Source organism: Geotrypetes seraphini, chromosome 9 (genome assembly GCF_902459505.1).
Source record: "Geotrypetes seraphini chromosome 9, aGeoSer1.1, whole genome shotgun sequence".
In the NCBI taxonomy this organism is placed as follows: Eukaryota; Metazoa; Chordata; class Amphibia; order Gymnophiona; family Dermophiidae; genus Geotrypetes; species Geotrypetes seraphini.
The window spans coordinates 184,135,960-184,157,975 of record NC_047092.1 but is presented as its reverse complement, the minus strand read 5'-3'; the positions used below and the strand labels follow the sequence as shown (position 1 = coordinate 184,157,975).

General features: G+C 42.8%; 1 protein-coding gene across 7 annotated transcripts in view; it reads left to right on the top strand.

Moving 5' to 3' along the window:
- LPP (LIM domain containing preferred translocation partner in lipoma) overlaps positions 1-22,016 on the top strand; it is a 715,450-nt gene that overhangs the window by 481,120 nt on the left and 212,314 nt on the right. The gene's annotated exons all lie outside the window — the stretch shown is intronic.

Sequence of the window (22,016 nt, the reverse complement as noted above, 5' to 3'; positions counted from 1 at the left end):
GAACTGCCGCTGCTAGGTCAGACCAGTGGTCCATCGTGCCCAGAAGCCCGCTCCCGCGGCGACCCTTTGGTCAAAGACCAGCACCCTAACCGATACAAACTCTACCTGCGTACATCCTTGTTTAGCAGGAACTTGTCTAACTTTGTCTTGAGTCCCTGGAGGGTGTTTTTCCCTAGCAAGAACTTGTCCAACTTTGTCTTGAGTCCCTGGAGGGTGTTTTTCCCTAGCAAGAACTTGTCCAACTTTGTCTTGAGTCCCTGGAGGGTGTTTTACCCTAGCAAGAACTTGTCCAACTTTGTCTTGAATCCCTGGATGGTGTTTTCCCCTATAACAGCCTCCGGAAGAACGTTCCAGTTTTTTACCACTCTCTGGGTGAAGAAGAACTTCCTTACGTTTGTACGGAATCTATCCCCTTTTAACTTTGGAGAGTGCCTTCTCGTTCTCCCTACCTTGGAGAGGGTGAACAACCTTTCTTTATCAAATTTCAGCGCCCTGAGACTAGCCCTACCTGCGTACGTTCTGGTTCAGCAGGAACTTGTCCAACTTTGTCTTGAGTCCCTGGAGGGTGTTTTTCCCTAGCAGGAACTTGTCCAACTTTGTCTTGAGTCCCTGGAGGGTGTTTTTCCCTAGCAGGAACTTGTCCAACTTTGTCTTGAATCTTTGGAGGGTGTTTCTCCTATAACAACCTCTGGAAGGGTGTTCCAGCTTTCTACCACTCTCTGGGTGAAGAAGAACTTCCTTACGTTTGTACGGAATCTATCCCCTTTCAACTTTAGAGAGTGCCCTCTTGTTCTCCCTACCTTGGAGAGGGTGAACAACTTGTCTTTATCAAATTTCAGCGCCCTGAGTCTAGCTTTACCTGTGTACAATCTGGTTCAGCAGGAACTTGTCCAACTTTGTCTTGAGTCCCTGGAGGGTGTTTTTCCCTAGCAGGAACTTGTCCAACTTTGTCTTGAGTCCCTGGAGGGTGCTTTTCCCTAGCAGGAACTTGTCCAACTTTGTCTTGAGTCCCTGGAGGGTGTTTTCCCTTATAACAGCCTCCGGAAGAGCGTTCCAGTTTTCTACCACTCGCTGGGTGAAAAAGAACTTCCTTACGTTCGTACAGAATCTATCCCCTTTCAATTTTAGATTGTTTTTATACTATGTGGAGAAAAGACCTTGGTGAGTTACGATTACTATTGAATAGTCCATAAACCACCATCATAGGTCAAAACAACTCCATCTTGTTACTGGCTTCTGAAACTGTTTTATGCGCCATTAATAAGGCAGAGGGTTTTTTTTGTTTTTTTAAATAATGGTCACTAATGCCTTTTCTCCTCATACTATATGATGCATAGCTTCTTACATAAATATATTTTTCGGCATGACATTTCCTTCAGAAGACAACATTTTTATTTTTATTTTTCTTTCACTGAAAATAGTTATAGTCGCCAAAAGTAAATTCACAGCACATACTGCCGTTGCATCATGCCAGCATTTAAAGGGATTTACTAAAAAAAGATAAATTCTCAAGTCTTAATTGCCTGTGGAATTGCACTGGAATAAGAGAATGTTTAGAATTATATTTTCAATTTGGAGTGTCTTCAGCTTTCTGTGTTGACCATTTAACCAGTGGATGCATTCAGAATCTCTATGGAGCACGTTTATGGTATAAAGCATTAAAATAATCTCAGTTTTGAGGAAATCCATCCTTGGGCTCTAAGGGCAAGAAAAGAATTGCATGTCAAATATGAGGAGGTGATGAAAAGTTTTCAGCCTAATCAACTTCCTAAATTCTGACCATTATTTTGGAACTGTGGCTGAAAAGAGTGTTATTTTATTTTGCAAAGTGCCAATTTGCAGAATTGTAATGCTATGTTTTGGCATTGTTTTAGAAGAACAAACAAAAAATTGACCCTTTAGTCCCACAGGCAATTCAGATAACAGCGAAAACAATGGGATCTGTGGAAATGGTGATGTTCAAAAATGTACAAATGGATAATCCACGTAAACTATATCTAGGACCTAAACCCATAGAGAGGTGTGGACCGACATTGATGTCTTCCTCATTGAGTGCCAAATGCCCATCATACTCTGCAGTGAAGAATTGATGGAGATGGTTTGGGAAGCCTCAAATGGTGTCAACTCCTGAAATTGTTGACCAAGTCCATGCCTGATTTTGGCAGACCAGTGAATACTGGCTAAAACAATTGCCAGATATCCAGAGAACGTGTTGGGTGTATAATCCATGGTCGCTCTTCTTTGAACCTTTTCTAGTGCCGCTATATCTTTCTTGAGATAAGTAGACCAGAATTGGACGCAATACATTTTTATAACATTTTTAGTCTTTTTAACCATCCCTTTATAAATAATTCCTAGCATCTGCTCACAAGGCTGGAAAAACGTTGGATGTTTTGAAACAGCTGGAGTTTCAATGCATAGACCATCCATCCTTTTCACCAGATCTTGCTCCATCTATTTCCTAACCTTAAAAAGAGTTTGAAAGGGCAACAGTTTTCAAGTGATTCTAGAGGTGATTGCAGCAATGCAGTATTTCAGTGACCAGACATCCGAGTATTTTTGGAAAAGGTTACAGAAACTTCAGATATGATGTGCCAAGTGTGTTGGAATAACTTGTAAGTTTCATAGCTCCGTGTCATTCCCTTCTTCGTTGGGCTGAGAACTTTTCAGCAGCCCATCGTAGGTTTGCTTGTTGCGGTTTTCTCGGAGGTGATTCCAAAGTTCCTTTTAGCACCTAGCCTTCCACAACTAAGCAGCCATTACAGTCAAGCTCAGCCTGACGCTTTAGAATCCACTCCTGTAGGACTATAACATTGTAAAGGAATCCTCAGTTTTATACATTCAGTGTTCCTGTCATAATTGAGACTTATTAAATAAATTCTCCATATAACACCACTTGAAGTGAAAACCATCATATAAATAACCTGCAAAAGTCAGTATGAAAGAACTTGGAACCAGTACCAAACTGATAAAGTCCTTTAACTGAAGCAGAACCTCAGCGCTAAATGCCCCGCAACTGGACGAAGGCCTATAGCTAAATAATCATTGGTTCTAAAGCTTCCATAAAATATAAAAGGTAAGCACACCCTCCCTTTTACAAAACCGCAGAAACGTTTTGTAGCGCAGGCTGCTCCCAACGCTCATAGGACATTCAGCGCATCGGCCTGCGCTAAAAAACAATTTCATGGTTTTGTAAAACGAGGGAGAGTTCATCGGGAGCAGCGCAGAGCATTCAGCATGCCGGCCTGCCCTAAAAACTGCTTCTGTAAAAGGGGAGTGGGGGGATAGTGGAGACAAAAGCACCAGGCTGAAAATACCCCTCCACTTTTTTCTTAAATTCCACTGATCTTCGAACTGAAAATAAACTCGGTTCTTTTCCCATTGACCGATTTTCAAATCATATCTAACAGATATTGATTTTGAATGTTAGGGATAATCAAAAGAGCCTCTTCAGTTTTTAAAAAACCAGGCCACTTATCTGTGCTACCTTCAATCCAAATACTGGCTACACGTAGGAAACGAAGACAGGAAACTGACAGAGTTGACGGTCAGTCTAGTAGAGGTATGCAAGCAAATTGATAGGCTTAAAATCGATAAATCCCCAGGACCGGATGGCATCCTCTGAGGGTAATCAAGGAACTGAGTAAGTCTTAACAGAGATTTCGGCAGTTGGAACCCAAGCACAGTACAGGGTAAAGCTTTGGATTCTTGCCCAGAAATAACTAAGAAGAAAAAATTTAAAAATTTAAATTGAATCAGGTTGGGCAGACTGGATGGACCATTCGGGTCTTTATCTGCCGTCATCTACTATGTTACTATGTTAGGACCAGCCAGCATGGCTTCAGCAAAGGAAGATCTTGCTTGACGAACTTAATGCATTTCTTCAAGGGAGTAAACAGGCAGTTAGACAAGGTTGCCCGGTCGACAATGTATATTTGGATTTTCAGAAGGCGTTCGACAAGGTCCCGCATGAACGACTACTTTGAAAAATTGCGAGCCATGGAATCGAGGGTGAAATACTCACGTGGATTAAAAACTGGTTGGCGGATAGGAAACAGAGAGTGGGGGTAAATGGACAATACTCGGACTGGAAAAGCGTCACAAGTGAAATGCCGCAGGGCTTGGTACTTGGACATGTGCTCTTCAACATATTTATAAATGACCTGGAAATTGGTACGATGAGCGAGGTGATTAAATTTGCAGACGATACAAAGTTATTCAGAGTAGTGAGCACGCAGAAGGATTGAAAAGACCTGCAATGTGACATAAACATGCTCGAGAAATGGGCTGCAACATGGCAAATGAGGTTTTATTAAAGACTAGTCCATCCCATTTACCCTTTTTGTATCAGTTTGTATTAGAACATATATGATTCGTATGTAATGTCATATTTTGTCCACCCTTTTTTATTTTATGCATTGGAAAATTGTTATACGCATTGAAATATATGATATTGTGTAGATAACAAATCTTATTAAACTTGAAACTTGAAACTTGTTTAACGTGGATAAGTGTAAGGTGATGGATGTCGGTAAGAAAAATCTTATACAGGATGTCTGGTGCAGTACTTGGAGAGACCCTCCCAGGAAAGAGACTTGGGAGTACTGGTCGACAAGTTAATGAAGCCGTCCGTGCAATGCGTGGCGGCGGCGAAAAGGGCGAACATAATGCTAGGAATGATTAAGAAGGGGATTACTAACAGATCGAAGAAGGTTATCATGCCGCTGTACCGGCCATGGTACGCCCACACCTGGAATTTTGCATCCAGCACTGGTCGCTGTACATGAAGAAGGACACGGTACTACTCAAGAGGATCCAGAGAAGAGTGACTAAGATGGTTAAGGGGCTGGAGGAGTTGCCGTACAGTGAGAGATTAGAAAAACTGGGCCTCTTCTCCCTTGAAAAGAGGAGACTGAGGGGGACATGATTGAAATATTCCAAGATAATGAAGGGAATAGACTTAGTAGATAAAGACAGGTTGTTCACCCTCTCCAAGGTAGAGAGAACGAGTGGGCACTTTCTAAAATTGAAAGGGGAAAGATTCCGTACAAACGTAAGGAAGTTGTTCTTCACCCAGTGAGTGGTAGAAAACTGGAACGCTCTTCCGGAGTCTGTTATAGGGGAAAACACCCTCCAGGGATTCAAATAGGGGAAAACACCCTCCAGGGATTCAAGATAAAATTGGACAAGTTCCTGCTGAACCAGAACATACGCAGGTAAGGCTAGACTCAGGGCACTGGTCTTTGACCTAAGGGCTGCCGCGTGAGCGGACTGCTGGGCACGATGGACCACTGGTCTGACCAAGCAGCGGTAATTCTTATGTTCTTATGTTGATATCTCAAAATGTAAATAGGATTAGATATGATTGGAAAATGCATTGATGTTTTTGAACAGTCAATGGACCCCACGAACTAGATATACATTGATGCTGTATCAGTTCTTGACATTAGTTGATGGGTTTTTTTCTCTCTTTTTATTCATGTGTTTTCCGCTATTTTGATTTCTGTGATTATGGTAAGTGATGTTTCTTGGAAATGTTTCACCGTATCCTTCCTCCTCCCCAGTTCTATAAATATGGTTACAGGGTTTTTGGCAATGAGTAAGTTCAGGAAATCAGACACCATTCGCTTCCTCAATCTGACCAAGAAGCAAATTTCTGCTAAGCACTTGGTTTATAGCTATTGAAAAAAAAAAAAAATATATATATATAGATGAATTTTGTTCTCGAAAATTCAGATCCTGGCAAGCTATTCATAGCTCATCATCTCATTTAAACCCCTCCCCCCCTTTATCAAACTGCGGTAGAAGTTTTTAGCGCAGGCTGGTAAGATAAGCGCTCCAACGCTCATAAGAATTCTATGAGTGTCGAAGCAGCGTCGGAGCATTTAGCGCTCCAGGCTGCGATAGAAACCCCCACCGCGGCATAGTATAAAAGGGCCTTAGTTGTTAAAGTCCTGGCCATGACCATTGACGTCGCTTCCGTGTGCCGTGCATATGAAGTAACATCAGAGCGAGAGCCTCCGGGATCACGAGGAGCACGTTGAAATTGTTACTTGCGGCTTTGAACAACTAGAGCAGATAAAGACAGGTATGGGGGAAGAGAAAAGGGGTGCGCGGGAAGGAGCAGCGGGGAGACAGAGATGAGGACAGGGGAGGGGCGCCTGTCACCCTCGCTATGCCACTGAGGAGCACATCCCAGAATTACCATGGGACATCTCAGCGTGACAAGTGCCTACTACAGTTTTGTAAAAGGGCCCCTTGGTATTTTCAGGAACTATAGGACTCACCAGCCACGAGTGAGGCAGAACATGGACGCAATGGGTTGCACTTAGTGGTTGTACCAGGTAGGGGTTGAGCCCCTTATACTTCCAATAGAACATTGAGATCTAATGAACAGCATTTATTGACGATTCCTTCTCTTAAGGTTATTAATAAGAGACGGCAATTTATTTTTTCTGTTACAACACCTCAAATTTGGAATTCTCTTCCTATTTATTTAAGGGAAAAGTACAATCTGGAGAAATTTAAGAGTAATTTAAAAACTTTTCTTTTTAAAGATGCCTTTGATAATTAACTAACCAGTTTTCTGGCTAATTTTACTTCTGCTGTATAATATTATGGAAATTTTCTGTTTCCCCTGCCTTATGTATTTTCCTGGATTGTTCTGCTTTCTTCTAAATATTTTGTAGTTCACTTCCCTTTCCTTCCTTGTGTTTATGGGTTTGTTAAGTTTGTTAATAGTCCTGTCGGACTTAATTATTGTAAGTATTGTATTGTTCCCCAAATATTGTAATTTTATTATGTTCATTGCTTAGAAATATGATTAAGCGATCAATCAAAAACCTTATTAAACTTGAAACTTGAAACTTTAGAAGACACAGCTGGGGTGGGAAGAAGTGGGGATTATTGCTAGACCCATTGGCATGAATTGCGATGTTATTGTTATACAGTTTGATTGCAATGATCTGTTATTGGCTTTGAATCTAATAGTGCCATGTTACAATAAATTAAAACAGTAATAGAACTCCAAACTATTTGATAAGCACAGAGAATCCTCACTTATGAGGGCGTGAGTATAATATTGGAGTATGGATAGATTAGGGGTGGGATTTCTACAATGAATATTCATGAGATTGATTTGCTCTTGGAAACCTGATAGAGTGGTAATGGTCCTTTTAAGGGCTGTAACAAGGGTCACCGTGTAACTTAGTCCAACCTTCTTGGAAACCTGATCCAACTGTACTTAAAGAATGACACAGTGACAGAATTTGTCACGGTCCCTGTCCCTGCAGATAAACACGAGAAACCATCCCGTGTCATTCTTTAGTGTCCATCTCAACCTCGGTCCTTCTACACCAGCATCCTTCAATGCAAGGCTTGAGGGTCAGTGGCTGGAAACCATCCCGTGTCATTCTTTAGTGTCCATCTCAACCTCGGTCCTTCTACACCAGCATCCTTCAATGCAAGGCTTTTGGGTCAGTGGCTGGAAACCATCCCGGGTCATTCTTTAGTGTCTATCTCAACCTCGGTCCTTCTACACCAGCATTCGTCAATGCAAGGCTTGAGGGTCAGTGGCTGGAAACCATCCCGGGTCATTCTTTAGTGTCCATCTCAACCTCGGTCCTTCTACACCAGCATCCTTCAATGCAAGGCTTGAGGGTCAGTGGCTGGAAACCATCCCGTGTCATTCTTTAGTGTCCATCTCAACCTCGGTCCTTCTACACTAGCATTCTTCAATGCAAGGCTTTTGGGTCAGTGGCTTGAAACCATCCCGTGTCATTCTTTAGTGTCCATCTCAACCTCGGTCCTTCTACACCGGCATTCTTCAATTCAATGCTTGAGGGTCAGTGGCTGGAAACCATCCCGGGTCATTCTTTAGTGTCTATCTCAACCTCGGTCCTTCTACACCAGCATTCGTCAATGCAAGGCTTGAGGGTCAGTGGCTGGAAACCATCCCGGGTCATTCTTTAGTGTCCATCTCAACCTCGGTCCTTCTACACCAGCATCCTTCAATTCAAGGCTTGAGGGTCAGTGGCTGGGCCCATTAATACTCTAATACTTCCCTTTCTCTTTAAAAAATGACACAGGATGGTTTCCCATGGTTATCAACGGGTTCATAGAAGGTGACAAATTCTGTCACCATGTCATTCAGATATCTGTCCAGTGTCACATTTTCCTCTCCAAAGTTCCTTATCTCTATGCAGGCATTCAAGCCCCTAACCAGTTACATCTCTTGCACTTATCACTATGATTTGTGTCTGTCCTGAGTATATTTCAATTCTGTCAAAATTCTGGTTTTTACTACCTCTGGCTTTTGCTTTTCCAGGCACCTGTCATCCTCCTAACAAGAGTTTTCTCTTGTTTTCTTTGAACTCTCCTCCCTAAAACTTTATACCATGAACCTCATCCTTAAACTTTCCTTTCTTACAGAAAGTGACCTTCCTGTTCTTCATTGAAACTTGCCATATCTCTTCTTCAAATTCTTAAGCAGGCCTTGTCTCATTTTAATAGCCCTTTTTGGAACTACTCCCGACCTCTCAAAGTCTTTACCCCACGGTATGGTCTCCAGAACTGAGCTGGTTATCTTTACAAAGGCATTATTCTTCTTTAATCCTTCCCTGGATCCCTCTATTTATGCAACTGAGTAGATTATTAGCTTTCTCACTTGCTCTATTATTTTGGCTGTCTGCCCTCAGGTCGACTGTGATGACTATGCACTGCCTGAGGGGCCGCTGGAAAATTCTCAGCCCAACCAAGAAGAGAATGATGGGGAGCCTTGAAACCTACAAGTTAAATATTCCATTTCATTTCAATGAGGCAAGATGCATCTAGTAAATGGGCCCAAGTATAGGGAAGCCAAGCCATTGTGACAACACCGATGAGGTTGGCTCTTAGGCATTGGTGGAAGGAGGCATTATGACATCACAATAGGAGGGGCCAGGAAAGGTTCTCAGCCCAACCAAGAAGAGAACGGTGTGGAGCCATGAAAATTACAAGTTATTCCACACTTTTCATTTCATTTCATATCACTGAAACGAAAAGTGTCATGAAAAGTGTGGAATAACTTGTAAGTTTCATGGCTCCACATCATTCTCTTCTTGGTTGAGCTGAGAACTTTTCAGCAGCCCCTCATAAGCAGGGCAGAGATTAAGCTGCAGGCTGAAAGGTATTTTTAGCCGTACAGTGATGAGTTGTTCCTAAATGTTGTTTGACTATTTTTTGCATGAAACATTTTTCCATTTGAACAAGGATTTTGCCCTTAAAAAAACCCTGTATGTTATTTAAAGCATATGCGAGCTAAGCATACTTTTAATATATAAAATCTTATCTTCATTTTTCTTTTGCTCTTATAGGGTTACCAGATGTCCGGGAAAACCCAGAGGACTGTCCAGGGGCCCGGATGGACTTTCCAAAACCCGGCAGCTTGTCCGGGTTTTGGAAAGCCCCAACAAGCTCTGGCTACACCTGGAGGGTTTCTGAGCATGTGCGAATGACGTCACACACATCTGCGCATGTTCCAGGCCCTCCAGATGCGGCCGTAGCTCGTCAGGGAAGAGAGGAGGCTTTGTGGAGGTGGGGATGGGGGTGGGACCAGAGGCGGAACTCAGCAGGGCTGGGGCGGATCAGGGCAGGGTCATATATCCGGGGTTTTGTGGCCCAAATTATGGCAACCCTGTTCTTTTACTTTTATTGAAGTACTGGAAGTGCATGCACACATCAACATTCTCCGGTGCTTTAAAATATGAGCTTTTCCCAAATTTGTACACAGTTAAATTTTTTAAGTTTATGCACAGAAAACCAGGTGCTCATGTGTACTTTCACTTTCACTTTTGTTCATTTGTTTCTTACTGTCAGTACGTAGAAGCTGCACGAGGTTCCTTCTGCTTCCAGAGAAAACAAAATTCTTTCCTCAAATCCCTTTACGCTGTCCCTGCGCCAGCAGTGTGGTTTTGGCATTGTAGACCATCATTTGCAATGGGCATTGCAGTGTTGCCTTCTGGGCATTGTGAGATTGTTTAGCTCCAGCCTTTTGAGCATTCCGAGCATAATGCCTGCAAATCAAGAGGGAATTATGTGTTCGGAGAGCAATCCACATAATTTACAAAGTATGTACACCATGTTAAGCAGCATCCAGCATCACCCCATCTTTCCCCCTTCCCCTACTATCCAGCATCACCCCATATTTTCCCCTTCCTTCATCATTTATCATCACCCCATCTTTCTTCCCTTCCCCCACCATCCAGCATCACCCCATCTTTCCCTCTTCCCCCCCACCATCCAGCATCACCCCATCTTTCCCTCTTCCCCCCCACCATCCAGCATCACCCCATCTTTACCCCTTCCACCCACCATCACCCCATCTTTCTTCCCTTCCCCCACCATCCAGCAATGCCCTCTCCTGCTCCCTTTCCTTCCCCTCCTGCTTGCTCACCCACTCAGTCTCCTAAGTCCTCTGCTTCCCTGGTAAAAGTTGCCTACCTTGAGTTAGTAATTGGACTGTATTGTGTTGTGCTGCTCTGTATCCTTTAGAAAGCAACACTCATATCTTATAAACGTCACAATTCTCTCTTGCCCCCATTGAATCTTGTATGAGATTTTCTTAGAGCAGTGAAGCCTCTGATACCACCTCGAAGGTGTCAGAAGGTCAGAACGAGATCTTGTTTGGCGCGTCATGAAAGCACACAAGTCTTAACAACCTTCTGAAAAAGCATTTCTTATTTTGAAAAGGTCTGCAAAACAACAAGTGAGAAGTGTGGTGCATTAAAAATCTCTCATTTCGATCACTTGACTGTGATTTTGATCCTGCTATCTGCTTGATTCAATCTCTCTCTCTCTGGCGTCTTTTTGTCTGTATTATTTCTCCTGCCTTAGACCACCAGGGAGCCTCAACGTAGTCTTGGGGTGCTGGAAGGGCCTGAGACTAGCAATTGCTTTTGGGAGATGGGAGGGACTGAGGCACCTCTTTGTAGGTATGTGGATCTCAGTCAATATTTGCCAGGACCCTTCATGCGTTCCAGCTGCTTCTGTTCTTTTAATTAATCCTGGATATTGAATATTGTGACCTGGACATGGCCTGGCATTGACTATATAGGGTTAATTCTTCCTGCAGCAATGAGCACTTCAAAAATGGCTATTTTGGGTACCTCTCTGCATAGGTGTATATGGAAAAATTACCCCAAAATGACAAAAAGACTGTTGTTGTCCTGGCTTTCGTCTCCTGCTAGTAATTTGTAAGCATTTGTATGGCTTGCTTTTTTTTTTTTTTTTTTTTTATAAAATGACATTATTTGGGTTTCTCTCTGTAGAGTCTCTCTTCTCAAAAGCACAGGAAGTCCATTAGAGAGTCTTGTTGAAGTGTCAGAGAGGCATCAGTCACAGTTAGTCGGGGTGGCCTGTGGTATCTCTGCTTGCCAACAGCAGTTCTAAAGCCAAGGAAAGCCACATGTACAACAATGAGTGGACAAATATATCCAGGATTCTTTCACAACATGTTTTAACTGTCTGGTCTTTAAAGATGGATCATTTGCAACGTGCATGGTGCCACTGGTAGAGGCTTTGATGAGAGGGTAAGAATGCTGTTCACCGTGGAAATGTTTGCAATATCCAGTTTATTAAATGTAAGGGGTGATGATGTCTCTTGGTTCAAGGTAGTCTCAAAGGAGTAGAATATCCCACAGCCACTTGTTTTATCCTGGCCCTCTATCCCTCTGCACTAGAGAATCACACAGGCACAAATTTTTCCCTGTCCCATTCCTATAAGCTGTGCCTTAATCGCACAAGCCTGGAACACTTATGATTTTAAAGGGTTTGAGGCTTGTGCGGTTGAGGGCGGAGCTTAGGCATTGGTGGAATGAGGCATTATGACATCACAATCTGAGCTCTAGAATGTTGCTACTTAGGATTTTAAAGTGTTTGAAGCTTGTGCAGATGAGGGCGGAGCTTAGGCATTGGTGGAATGAGGCATTATGACATCACAATCTGAGCTCTAGAATGTTGCTACTTAGGATTTTAAAGGGTTTGAAGCTTGTGCAGATGAGGGCGGAGCTTAGGCATTGGTGGAATGAGGCATTATGACATCACAAGTTCAGCTCTAGAATGTTGCTACTTAGGATTTTAAAGTGTTTGAGGCTTGTGCAGATGAGGACGGAGCTTAGGCATTGGTGGAATGAGGCATTATGACATCACAATCTGAGCTCTAGAATGTTGCTACTTAGGATTTTAAAGTGTTTGAAGCTTGTGCAGATGAGGGCGGAGCTTAGGCATTGGTGGAATGAGGCATTATGACATCACAATCTGAGCTCTAGAATGTTGCTACTTAGGATTTTAAAGGGTTTGAAGCTTGTGCAGATGAGGGCGGAGCTTAGGCATTGGTGGAATGAGGCATTATGACATCACAAGTTCAGCTCTAGAATGTTGCTACTTAGGATTTCCAAGTGTTTGAGGCTTGTGCGGATGAGGACAGAGCTTAGGCATTGGTGGAATGAGGCATTATGACATCACAATCTGAGCTCTAGAATGTTGCTACTTAGGATTTTAAAGGGTTTGAGGCTTGTGCGGATGAGGACGGAGCTTGCAGGAATGGGGCAGGGACAGGAAAAGAACTCAACGGGATGGGAAAATGTGTTCCTGTGTCATTCTCTACTCAGCGCATGTGTACGCTTGTCCAAGGAAGCAGGTTTTCTCTTGGGGAGGGGGTGATGGATTTCCCTCTCCACCATAAATTCTCAGAGACATTGTGCAAAATCTTTATCCTTTGAGATCATCTTTCTGTCCTGGGATGCTGCAACATTGAATAAAGTTTTGCCCATTTTTTCAATAAATATTGGCAAGTTGGCGGTTTCCTGGTTCTCGGGCAAACCTTTTCCTTCTCACAGTGTCTGCATTCAGCAAATAGTATCCCCAGCGCAAGTTAATGGGAAGCCTCCCACCCATTCATGTTGCAGAGAGGGCTGGAGAGGGAGGGCTACAGATTTCTCTTTATTGAGTTGAAAGCCCCCCCCCCACAACCCTATTTGTTTTACCCTCTTCCCTCTTTCTCCTTTCTTCTTTTAACATGTAACTTTCCCCCTATCCTTCCCATTTTTCCTCACTTTCAAGTTTGTCTAGTTAATGTGTTCAGTGTACACTTTGATTATTTTAAATTTATCTATTTATTTAATTTTTCCTTTCAAATTTTTATTGTAAACTGGCCAGATACTTGCTGATGGTCGGTATATTAAAAGCCAATAAACTTGAAACTTGATTCTGGGCAAGGAAGAATGCACCCCAGTAAGAGCTAAGAGAATAACATCTGATAAAGTCAAGACTTTCCCAGATTAACCCCAGCTATGTCAGGATCCCCCGTTAGTGTAAGTAAAAGGGGCTCTGAATATAACAGAAACAGCAAAGGAGAAAGCGGGTGAGGGGGGGGACGAAACCCTGTCGTGTCCCTCTCTGATTGGGAAAGATGACCATTAACAAGTATAAGATATGTATGACTTGCATGGACCACCCCCCAATAGCCACATAATCCAGAACCTGAAATATTAGGACCACTTTTAAAAAGGGAACTGACTTGTTCCACCTTCAAACTCATTTTGTATCTGTTGTGTTTCTTTTTTTTTTTTTTATTAATTCTTTATTCATTTTCAAAAATACATTAAGTGTTAAATATATTCATTCATATTAACAATAAATATATCACTTACAAACAATCATTGATAATTCTTATCCCTTCCCCTTTCCCATCCCTCCCTCCCATATATTCCATTATCATATAAAACATATAATAATAAACTTCCCCCCCTCCCTATACCTTAAGTTGATAAATATAAGGGAAACAAATTCAAATTAATCTTTACAATACTTTGTCAATGGATTCCACACATCCTGAAACTTCTTAAAATATCCCTGTTGTAATGCAATAAACCTTTCCATTTTATAGATATGGCATAAAGAATTCCACCAGAAGTTGTAATTTAATCTCCTCCAATCCTTCCAAGTTTCAAGTTTATTTAGATTTAATGGTTCGCCTAATAAATTCTAAGCGAATTACATAACAGTATAATAGGGATAAAACAATTAAATAAAAAGTAAAAATATAAAAGAAAAAACAAAAAAGACAGGGTTAATGCAGACTCACAATTTGGACAAGACTGGAATAATGGGAAAGAACATAAGGGAATGAAAGTTACAAATTTGTTGGGTTCCCAATGGGAAGAGAAGAAAATAGTAAAGGATGGGAAAAAACATTAGGGATGGGGTTTTTAAAAAAAAGTAAAAACTTTTCTCTTTTATTATTTTAAATTATATGTAATTTGCTGAATGGCAACACCAGTCATTATAAGTAGTAATTTATTGTTATTCGCAGAAATCTGACTTTTTGCTCTCATTTCCAGACCAAATATCACAGTATCATAGGATAATGCCACTGGGTTATCTGTTGTGTTTCTTAAATCCCTGCTGAATCTTTCAAGCACATACCCAAGTTCCCCTGTAGGAAAGTTTTCATCCAATTATCTGCTCGGCAGCTTCCTGGTTGCCACGACTCGGTGACTTTGCAGCTCTGTTTATTTGAGTTGTTTGCAGAAAGCACCATCCTGACTTGGGCCTGGGGGAGCCTTCTGCTTGTTCAACACTTGCATTCGGCAAAAGAAAACTCACGAAGAGCATCAGGCGGACCCCGACTCTTACTGCCAGCCTGGAGCAGATTCCTTACCCCGAAATCTCGAGGAATCTGACTTCGGTGATGGCACTAGTGGAGCACAGCCGCTGCCCTCCATATACGAACGACCAGTTCCCTAATTGTATTCTCTAATTTGTCATTTGTGATCTGATCAGTGGCGTAGTAAGGGTGAGCGGCGCCCGGGACGGTGGCGCCGCTCCCCGCCCTCTTCTTTCACCCCCTGCCGTGCCCATGCCCTCTTTGTAACTTTTCCGGCATGAGCAGCATGCCCACGTCGGTGTCGGCTCGCCCTTTCATGTCACTTTCTAGGCGTGGGTCAGAGAGAGCGCGCCAGTGCCAATGCGGGCAGCAACCTCACACCAGGGAAGTAAAAAAGGAACGGGGGAAGGCAAGGAGAGGAGCAGGAGGGTGAAGAGGAGGAGGGATGCCGCACCTTTAGGAAGACCATGGTGTGAGGTAGACTGCTCCCTCCCCCTCACCGCACCACCCTTCGCCACTGGATCTGATTATATTTTAAAAGTATATCCACCAGTATTTAAGAGGGATAAATCTTGAGACCTCTGTTAACTCCCAGAGACCCAAATATAGAAAAAAACGTAAAAAAATTTTTTCGAACGTTCACATGTTGTTATAGGAGGCTTGTGATCCCTAAATCAGTGTTTTTTTTTTATTTTGACATTTTAGTAACTTTTGGGGAGGATGTTGTAAAATTGCAACGCTGGGCCTGTAAGGTAGCAGAATTTCAATAGTATCACTCTCTCTCTGAACACATGTAAGGAATAATTAAAAGTTTATTTGTACTTTACAGCTTATAAAGACCCACCTAAGTTTATGTATATACACAACAACAATAGTATAATAAAGAAAAAAGTAATTTTTATTATCAATTTAATACAAAAAATGAGTATCATATAAAAACGCAAATTTTTCCCTGTGAAGCGCCCATTGACTTCTATCAGCGGTAATCAAGAAATTTCGTGTTTTTGCACAAAAAATTTCATGTTAGCGCAAATACGGGTAAAAACGGCCACGCTATGAAATAGCACTTGTGCTATCTTCATAGCACGGTTTTGTGAATCGAGCCCTATATGTGCATGTTTTATTTGTTCATTTATTCAGTTATGGTAGTTCCAAAAACAGTTATTTTGCTCTGAAAAGCACAGGCGAACATTGCACTTCCTGCAAAGTGTGTTGGTATAGCCTTTTGCACAGTGTCGGCACCGTCCTCTATCGGCTTTGATGGGAAAATGTCCAATCATGTCCTTGCAAACTTCCTTTGGAGGGTGTGCATTTGACTTTTTGGCTGTCATGGCAGCTGAAGAACCTCCATCATCTGTAAACTGCCTCTTTTGGGAAGTCAAGGTGCCCCCTCTTGATGAAACTGGGCTTGCAGATGGTCGCCCTCGCTTTGACACTGACCCAGCCGTTCCGATCAGGATAAGAGAAGATGCCAACTGGGCCTGAAACATTCTCCTGTTTAGCATCTGTTTCTTTGGGATATCCAAAGCTTTGCAGTCCCTTTTGTACAGGAGCCAAGCATTGATCACAGCTAGATTAATGGTGTGCCAGAAGATGTAAAGGTACCAGCGGTAGGACTTCAGTGGAAACTTGTATTTTGCTGCAAATGAGTCTAACAAATCCACTCCGCCCATGAATTTGTTATAGGCAGCCACGATATAAGGCCTCTCAACTTCAACAAATCTTTTGGCAGTTTTGTCCCAGCGTTGAATCTTCTCCACTGGTTGTGGGCCAGCAAAGGAAGACACAAGTGTAACCTGTCTGTTGTCAAACCATTTCACAGCACAAATGTTGTGATTTGACTCCACTCTGACATCAAAGCTTCCTCTTCCCTTTTTCTTCAAGCTTTTCTCATCCTCAAGATTACAGTTTGGAAGGCGCACTTGTCTGGCTGTTCCTGTGTAATGAATTCCACAATCCAGCAGCCTAACTATCAATGGGATGCTGGTGAAAAAGTTGTCTGCATAGATCTTGTAGTTGTGACTATGTGGAAGTGTGGAAGCAAGTTTCATCACAACATCCCCTGATAGTCCAAGTTCAGATCTTGCCCGTATTCCATTCACACTGCCTTGGTACACATCAAAATCACAAAGTATACCAGAGATTCCAGTCCTTGCCCACAGCTTGAACCCCCATGGGTTTGGCTTGCCACGCATGTACTGTTTGATGCTGCTGAATTTCCCCCTGAAAGGGATCATCATTTCATCAACAGAGTTATGTTCTTCAGGGACCACTTTTAGGCATTTCTCTCTGAAAGCATCAAGCCATGGTCTGAGTTTCCAGAGTTTGTCACTTTTTTGTTCCATCTCAGACACGGTTAGATTGTTCACAAAATGTAATGATGTCAACAGAGACTGGAATCTGTTTCGTGACATTACATCAGCGACAGGACTGTATCTTGTGTCTGCTTCCCAGTACATACGGACTCCAGGCATTTGGACAAGACCCATCTTCAGATACATGCCAATCATCTGCTCTATTTCCTTTGTGTTTGTGTTTATAGATGATCCTTTCTTCTGAAAACTGTACTGATTTGTGTTATCTGCCAGAGCGTTGATCATATCTTCTGTCACAAACTTCTGAAAGTACTCCAGTGGTGTGCAGAGGGAATGGACATCATTACTCCAAAGCAGGCAACAGGGTTGTATGACTTCATGGCCAGATAAACAGACCTATTTACACATTCAACCATCCAATGGTGTTGCAGAACTGAACAATAGGTTCTATTAGTAATGTACATGAAGTTTTAAAAAGAAAAAAAATGGGGGAGGGTTTATTTTGTAGCCTTAAATGTGATGTTGTAATATTACAACACTGGGTCTCAGGGGAGTGCAGACAAAACCTTGCTATCACTTTGACCCACTGTTGTAAAATTACAACATAGAAATAACCAGCTCTAAATCTCTTAAAATCAGTATATTCAATGATGTCATAAAATCTGCATGATCTACACATATTAATGATCACATAAAAAAATATTTCAAGCTTTTTACTTACTTTAGTCCTGATGTATCCCGTCCAAAACAACAAGATGATATACTCCAAAGCAGGCAACAGGGTTGTATGACTTCATGGCCAGATAAACAGACCTATTTACACATTCAACCATCCAATGGTGTTGCAGAACTGAACAATAGGTTCTATTAGTAATGTGCATGAAGTTTTAAAAAGAAAAAAAATGGGGGAGGGTTTATTTTGTAGCCTTAAATGTGATGTTGTAATATTACAACACTGGGTCTCTGGGTGTTTTAAGAACATAAGAATAGCCTTACCGGGTCAGGCCAATGGTCCATCAAGCCCAGTAGCCTGTTCTCACGGTGGACAATCAAGGTCTCTAGTACCTAGCCAAAATCCAAAGAGTAGCAACATTCCATTATCTCAGAATAAGCAAGATTTTGGAACCCCAAAGAGTGCAACATTCCATGTGGAATCCCCAAAGACTAACAAGATTCCGGAACCCCAAAGAGTGCAACATTCCATGCGGAATCCCCATAGACTAACAAGATTGCCTACCCCTGCTCTAGTGCATTTTTTCTGTCATTCTTTGAGCTGGAGCTTCGGCATCCATCCTGATGCGCTGTGCATCTCCTAATGGCTCCCTGGGGCTTCCTTGAAAATGGCACCTTTTCCTTGAATATTTCTGATCATTCAGATATTTTAACTTGCTTTTTAGCTCAAACATTTTCCCCACGGTCGCTGAAGCACAGATGTGGTATGTGCCGGCGAGGGAAAGCCTCACTCCAATTTTCTCTATTCATTCACTGGCAACTTATTCATCGTGTGGCAAAACGTAGTTCCTTGAGCAATGATAGGGGAAGAAACCCCCAAAGAGTATGTTTTTTTTTTTGTATGCTACAAAGCAGTTACTTTTAGCACTGTAATAGCTCTTAGCAGCCTTTTACATGAGGACAGAGGTATTCATGTCTGCACATAGATACCAGATGTCTGAATTTACCCAGACAGTACTGGACAGACTTGCACGGTCTGTGTCTATGTATGGCCGCTTGGTGGGGGATGGGCTGGGGAGGGCTTCAGTGGCTGGGAGGGTGTAGATGGGCTGGAGTAGGTTTTAACAGAGATTTCGACAGTACCGGGTAGAGCTTTGGATTCTTGCCCAGAAATAGCTAAGAAGAAAAAATTAAAAAATTTAAATTGAATCAGGTTGGGCAGACTGGATGGACCATTCGGGTCTTTCTCTGCCATCATCTACTATGTTACTATGTTACATGCCCTCTTTTTAGAGGGCATGTCCAGGCGGCTTTTCAAAACCCGGCATTTTGTCTGGGTTTTGAAAAGCAAATCATGTTGAGAGGGGCATCGTGGATGCTCTCCCAACCGAAATAAGCAGGCTGATGGGGCAGTGCTAGGGGCGGGGCATGGGCATAATGGGGCGGGTATGGGTAGAACTGGGCAGGCCTGGGGGCAGGTCTAGGGGGAGTCCAGGTTTTACACATGGTAACCCTACACATGGAGGCTGGTGGCATCATTTTACAAAATCAATGGTGACTGTTGAGGCCAACCTAAAATACATGTTATCTCTACCCCCCACCCCTCCTGGAAAAGAAAGCTCTGAGCTGTGGGATCCACCTGTAACGATTTAAAAATGGCCAGCAGACAATGGGGTAAAAGGGACAAGATGCATTTTTTCAGGCCAAAAGCTCTATTTGGACAGCAAAATTATTTGTTTGCAAGGTGGTCTAGAACAGGGGTAGGCGGTTCCGGTCCACGAGAGCAACAGGCAGGTCAGGTTTTCAGGATATCTACACTAATTATGCCTGAGATAGATTTGCCTCTCAAGGAAGGCAGTGCATGCAAATCCGTCTCATAGATATTCATTGTGGATATCCTGAAAACCTGGCCTGCCTGTGGCTCTTGTGGACCGAAATTGCCTACCTCTGGTCTAGAACATTGCAGTTCCTATTCTCTTGGGCCTTGGACTTCAGCAGAACGAGATTTAGGAGTAATCATCAGTGCAGACATGAAAACTGCCAATCAAGTGGAGAAGGCTTCATCTAAGGCAAGGCAGATATTGGGTTGTATCAATAGAAGTTTCGTCAGCCGAAAGCCTGAAGTCATAATGCCGTTGTACAGGGCCATGGTGAGACCTCATCTGGAGTACTGTGTGCAATTCTGGAGGCCACATTACAGTAAAGATGTGCGCAGAATTGAATCGGTTCAGCGGACGACCACCAGGATGATCTCGGGGCTCAAGGGTCTCTCGTACGAAGAGAGACTGAACAAATTGCAGCTCTACACTCTCGAGGAACGTAGGAAGAGGGGAGACATGATCAAAACATTTAAGTACCTCATGGGACGTGTCGAAGTGGAAGATGATATTTTCTTTCTCAGGGGACCCTCAGCCACAAGAGGGCACCCGCTCAAACTCAGGGGCGGAAAATTTCATGGCGACACCAGAAAGTATTTCTTCACAGAGAGAGTGGTTGATCATTGGAACAAGCTTCCAGTGCAGGTGATCGAGGCAGACAGCGTGCCAGACTTTAAGAATAAATGGGATCCCTACGAGGGTCAAGATAAGGAAATTGGGTCATTAGGGCATAGACAGGGGGTGGGTAAGCAGAGTGGGCAGACTTGATGGGATGTAGCCCTTTTCTGCCGTCATCTTCTATGTTTCTATGAATCCTCCCTTCCTTGGATTTGCCTTTGGATCTGCTTTCTTGGCCCACATTTGCAGCCAATTGAGACACCGTTATCCGTTGGTCCTCTCTATTCAAGGCATCCACCCTGTCAATGTGCGTGATGTTGATGGGTAACCTTTGTCGGTTACACATGTTCTTCCCACTTTAAACCTTTTGTTGATTCCTGGTCCTATGACCATACTGAGCCGATATCCAACGGTGAATTTCTTTGATGGTGCAATCTTGCAACGAAGACCTCGTGGCTTCCACACGACTAAAGGCCGAGCGCTGCGCTGTGTACGGACGAACTATCCAACAGGCAATGTATGAGTACATATGTTGCATTCCGCTAGCTCTGTTTCGGTTATCGCATAATTTAAGGAAACACCTTTAATTTTTGATTCAGCCTCGTATCTGTGAGGTAATTGCTACCTTGTTTGAGAAACAGGTTAATTGGGGGGAATAATGTCACGATGATGCAGCCCTATGTTTGCTGTGGTTTTCCTTTTTTTTATTATTATTGATGGCTTATCAATTTAAAAATAAATCAATCAAAGCATTGTGCCTGCAGTTAAGGATTGATGTTTTTACTTATATGTACTCGTAATTTTTCTGATTTATTTCCAGTCTCTTGCAATTAGTTACCCACGTTGAGCTGAGGAGTTCTTATGCGAGTTTTAAGAACTGAACTGTATTGTATAAGGCTGCGACCTCTCAGCTTTAAAAAGGCTTAAGGAAAACCTTGTAGCAATGGGGCCCAATGCAGTTGTCCTGTTTGCTGTCCCCGTAACACCAGCCCTGTATGTAGACAAGGAATGGATATACAGTAGACATGTTAATGAAGGAGAGCGCTTGCGGTGTACATATATAAAGAGGTGATCTGTGTACACAACCTCCCCCCCCTCCACACACACTTTACAAAACCGTGGAAGCGGTTTTTAGCGCAGGCCGGCGTGCTGAATGCTCTGCGCTGCTCCTGACACTCGTAGAGTTCCTATGAGCGTTGGGAGCAGCGCAGAGCATTCAGCGCTCTGGCCGGCGCTAAAACCCGGTTTTGTAAGAGGCGGATAAATATAGAAGAGCTATTTATACTCATGGGTGCATGCGTGTTGCATATGTGTGGTGGGAGAGGCTGGTTGCATAGAATGAAAAGCCTTCATTACATTTTCGGTTAAGCCCACAGTTTTCGTGTCTAGTAAACAAAGTGCTCTTGGCCTCGATTCTTATGTTAAAATAAAGGTAATAGATGAAATTACCCACTTAAGCCAGAGAAAGGATTCTGTTGAGCCAACATTTGACTTTTAATCGGAAAACCTCATTAGCGATAAGCTGATAATTTAATTTATTTTTAGCATAATGATGTGAATGAATAGAAATGACTTCTTTTATGCTCAGCCAGAAAAATTGTTCTGTGGGTTTTATTTTTTTCTTTTTTTCGATAGGAAATGCTAAACGTCAGCTACAATATTCAGGCTTCTGAAGAAGGTGATGATGCCGAATCTACAACTGTGTACAAAATCTTAAGTGGCTGATTCTAGAAGTGGCACCTCAAACAGCAGCCTTGTGTCAATCATAGCCACCGCCTAGGGTTACCAGGTTTTCGGGAACGAAAATCCAGACCCATGGCTCCGCCCAAGGCCCGCCCCATTCCAACCGAGTCACACCCCATTCCACCTCCAGCCCCACCCCCTCACCTT